General features: G+C 36.1%; 1 pseudogene; it reads right to left on the bottom strand.

Moving 5' to 3' along the window:
- Window positions 1-465: 465 nt before the first annotated feature.
- On the bottom strand, window positions 466-3,014 carry LOC140926221 (uncharacterized; annotated as a pseudogene).
- Between the last annotated feature and the right edge of the window lie 2,169 nt (window positions 3,015-5,183).

The raw sequence follows: 5,183 nt of genomic DNA on the forward strand, positions 1-5,183 counted from the left end.
TTAGAGCTAACGGCGCTATTTTTCATGAATACTAATACAACAGATGGCGCGAAACATTTTAGACCTCAATAAAAACACGTGCTTTTTCCATCCTATATTACATAAATGACGTCATTGCTCTTGCTGTTCTGTGATTGGTTCAAAGTACTGAATACGAATGAGCTCCATTCTTCCAATTGTTCTCTAAAACGTAACCAAAAAAATACTGCTCTGTGATTGGTTACTTCCCATATCAACCCCCTTTACTACTAATATCGTTACTCTAAAATGCACAATTTGTCAATTCGCGTACAGTGCTAAAGTTTTCGTTTAAAAGCTTCTTATTGGAATATCGTACAATGGTTATTAGTCCCGCCTTTTTATCACTCATTACAACTTTTTAGCAAGTAAATTGAATTAGGCAGTAACAAAATTATTCTACAGGCAACGATTGCGACATGGCATAACCATACAAGTTATTCGCATCTAAGTACATGATATACTTTGATTCTCCATGTGGTCTAAAATCTCTAGATACTTATTATTCGCCTTACTATAGCGATTACTAATTACACTCACCCCTCCACGTAAACCAGCCACGAGTTATAGATGCATATCTATATCTGTAATAAGTTGTAATTCTACGTTTGTCATCTTGAGACATGCAGCCCAGCTTAAACTTGGCGCTGTGTAAAAATGCGCCGGGTCCAATTTATAGTAATTTAAACAAATTCCCCTGAAATTTTCAAATACATCTGCTAACAAAAGGACATCCGATTTGACATACAAATCATGATCGGATAGTCACTCAGGGAACGACATCAAAATTGTTCAAACACGTTTTTGGCATGATCATCCTCTTGAGTTATGTCTTCGTCTTTCAAAGAGTTGAAAAATTATGATTTTGGAGGCAGCAGTGTTTCTGAAAACTTTTCAAAGCTGTCAAAATATTCATAGGGGTAAACACCTTTCCTTAACAATAGGGGTATTTTTTTCTCTTTGATGTAGCTCTTGAGAACTCTAAATTTCTCAAACCCTTCTTTTGCTAAGTTTGAAATTAGTTTTTCTAATGAGGCATTCAAAACTGTAGGGAGTCGATGAAATTTAAATCCCCTATGGAAAATGAAATATACTTTTCATCATTGGTTGGTATACACGAAATTGGCCTATTTTTTATAAATCCCATTGCTTTGATTATCAAGTGTGCATCATAATTTTTCAGATTGTGAAAAACTACTGGTATGCGAGAGGTTAACTTAAAATTTCAATTGTAGTCGTTATGAGCGGCACCTCTATATTTCCCTGTAAGGTGGCAGTGGTCTCTAACGCGATCTGTTCCTAACTCTTCCTCACATATATGACAGTGAGTTGCCGTTTGAAAACATTGCTCAGCTAGCACACTTAATTGCAGTGGTACTACTTGCTTTAAGATAGAGCTAATCCTTTTTTATTCCATTAACAAACATTCCAAAAGTTTTTCAACCGCATTTTCCCTCTATAGACAACAGGTGGAATGTTAAAATCCTCGACATCTGACAGTACGACATGACAGATGCTCGTGTGTTTTTTCTGTATAGGACCCTTTTATCTTCATTCAACTTCTCTTGTTTACACGGTAATAAAATCGACTTGAAATCTGCATAGATCACAAAAGGTACTTTCAACTGCTTATGCAACTCGTTAAAATATAATACATCATTACCCTCCTTCGGTAACTTGATTTTTTGGGGACCGTTTTTACTACAATATGGTTTATGCTGCTCTAACAGATCACTTCTCATAAACCCATACGAACAGTAACTACAGTAACATCTCTTGTCATCGTGTTTCGTCAATGAACTCAAAAGTCTACTTAAATTATTAATTAAACAATAGTGCATTGTGTCATTGTTTTAGATGAGGAGTAAGTTGATATGTTGTTCCCTTTCCTGCTCGCTAATGTAAACTGGGAATAGATCTTTCTCTTCATAGCCAAACAGATTAATACTCAGTGTTGGGTTTTCCTTCTTAAATTTCGGTATGTCTTGTTCTTTCATAGGAAACGTGATTCCTTTTACAGTCAACTCCTGCTCATACCTTGTGTAGTGTCGCACGTGCCCAGCATGATCTTTATGATTAATTGGGTGAAGGGCAGCAAGTACACTCCAGGGGAAACACTTTTGATCATCATTCCGTATATTCAGTATCGCTTTTTTGTCGTGTAGCTCTTTGGGAAGTTTCACATGGCTTGATCCTCGTAATGGAGTGTAAGTAGCGACACTAATGTCTAGCTGTAACACCTAGCACAACAAATAAACCCTTAATTACTAGCTTGAATGAAAAACATGAAAATCACTAGAGAGTTTATTAGTTTGAGAATCATAATATTCAAACCTTTTTTTTTTTAAACCCACCTATTTTAAACTCCAGAGTCAAATTGTAGGAAGAACTTTATCATAAAAAAAGTAAAATTTACCTCGAGAAGTTGCCGTCCACTCCCTTCACGCTGGTAAGCTTGAAATGATTTCGTTATTTTGCCCACACATTCCTCATACTGGTTGATAGCTCATTCAAGTTGATCAATCGCTGGCAGTTGCTTCTAAAGAAAGGTACTGAAAACTGATCATTTCCATCCTGTCTATATTTCACCATTTTCACTTGTACTGTAATGAGCCATTTAACACCTCTCTTTTCTTTAAACGCTCTTTCCAAATGTATTAGTACATTACCTCTCTTACCTTGCAGAAATAGTTTCAAGTCATATTTTTCATTTACTCTTGGTTTCATTAACGTAGTTTCAGGTTTCCATTTAGTGCACTTTGACATTCGTCCGCTTCTGTGCTTTTAAATGCTACCGATGCTCCTCCGGTTTGATTTTCTGCTTTCAATCTCTCAAATGGCACATTTTGTTGTTGTTCTTTTCTTGCTTCCAACCTACTACAAGAAGCTTCGTGTTGTGCTTTCTTATCTCGACGATAGAAGATTTTAGTACAGGTAGTGCATTGAAACCCCTTTCTTTGAGCATGTATTTTCATGTGTTGTTTAAGACTGTCCATCCTACTAAACACTTTGTTGCATCTAAAACATGACAACCATCTAGCAACAAACTTAGACGAGCACATGTAGAATATCACGAGAATACGGATGCAAACGTTGCATTTGAATTTCAAGAGTAACTTGGTTGAAAAGTTTTAGTTTAGAATTTTGAATTTATATTACATTTTTAGCAGTAATAAAGTTAGTTGAACGAACGATTATGAGTGTTGAGTTCAGTATTGAGTTATAAACGTTGAAAATATTTAGGCGAGAAAATTTAGCATATTTTGGCGGGAAACAAACTTAGGAGTATTTAGGGTTTTTTTCTTTATGTTTTTTACTTTATATATATATATATATATATATATATATATATATGTAAGAAGATATAACGAAGAGACGAAAGTCTCTGTTACTCCGAGTTTCGTGCTCACGCACTCATCAGACAGTATTTAATGGAGAATAAACCAAGGTTTATTCTCCATTAAATACTGTCTGATGAGTGCGTGAGCACGAAACTCGGAGTAACAGAGAATTTTGTCTCTTCGTTATATCTTCTTATTCAAAGCTCTACACTTAAATGGTGTATTGAGCACTGTTTAACGGCTTTAGCCACTTTATTACACGTATATATATATGTAAATAAATATTGGAAGTCTCTCACTCTTCAGGGGATTTTAAAATTTTAAAATCCCCTGAAGAGTGAGAGATCACGAAACAGGCTTGTCGGGATGAAAGTGTAGTTTTTTTCCTACTTCCAATATTTATATCACGCTCTATTTTAACGTATCGAGCACTCTACTACGGAAAAATCGAAACACAGACTTCCTATATATATATATATATGTATGTATATGTATATAATCACCACATATCCAATTACAACCTTGTTACAGGAAATGCGCTTACTAAATGTTTACGTCTTTTTGTTAACATCACAAGCAAAACCTTACAATTGGTCCTATGATACCCGTGATGACCAATGTAAAACGGAAATTCTTTTTTATAAATTATCCTGTCCTTAAATTCCCGATGGGGTTCAATCACATCAGGGTTATCGGTAGTTTAACCAATTAGGTTAGCAGCATTAGTCGCACCTTGGGTCTCCATTGTTCTCGGAGCATTCCGATTGGTCGAGAGCTTCGGGTCATCGTCGGAAAGGGTTTGGGTCGCCTTCGGATAGGGTCGGGTGTCGGAGAGTGGTCGGGTCATCGTCGGAAAGGATTCAGGTGGCCTTCGGAAAGAGGGGGGGGGAAAAGAACACAATAAAGGTAAAATGAAAAAGCGAATTTAATAACATTTAAAAAATACAAATGAAAGTTACAAAGTAATCGACAAAGAATTAGGACGGTGTGAATAACGATAATTTAAATAAGTAAGTAAAACATCTAGATTGTAGTCTTGTATGTTAGGAGGACGCTTGAGGCCATGAGCTGGAAGACGATGTAGTGGGATGTTAGGATGAGAGAGGCGGAACAATTGAAGAATGTGTGCAATTCGGGCATCATATAGAGCCGTTTCATTATTCTTGTCGATGGCTGCAGTCATATCAATCTGCAAGAAAAACAAAAGTAGTTTTTAGCTGTGATGTCATGTTTTGTACAGTTCCAAACCAGGAGGTAACACACTAACCGAAACTTGTTGTTCTTGCCTTCTGGAGCAATGAGGACATTGATTAAGATTTCCAAACGGAACCAAGACCGTTCTATACCATCTTTGAAAACCCTGTCTTTTGATGTTCACATATTTAGGAATATGTGTGTTGCGGCAAACTAGAATTCAAACGAGTTGAGCCAAGACTTTTTTCCGCTTGTCGTTGGTTTCAGCTACGGAAGCCCAAAACATAATAATCACTTGGATTTCAACTGGAAGTAGTCTTCCAAAGAGTTTGTTGTTAGCATCCACAAGTCCGTAGAACTTCATATTCTTTTTACCGCCAAAATTACAATATACACCAATTATCTGTAAAGTTAGGATATTCTTTTCTTCATCTTTCATACGCAAGTTGTTTAGACGAATCTGACCCTAACAGAAAGTTCCAATATTTAATATTTACACAATCATCTATGAGCAGATTTAGAGAACCTAGTCGTCAACATTGATCCCACAAACTATACAATTCTATTCGTATATTAGCCCACTGTGTATGATTGCAAACAGGTTTACACTGAATGTCATCTAAAACGAAT

The sequence above is a fragment of the Porites lutea genome, chromosome 2, assembly GCF_958299795.1.
Source record: "Porites lutea chromosome 2, jaPorLute2.1, whole genome shotgun sequence".
Taxonomy (NCBI): Eukaryota; Metazoa; Cnidaria; class Anthozoa; order Scleractinia; family Poritidae; genus Porites; species Porites lutea.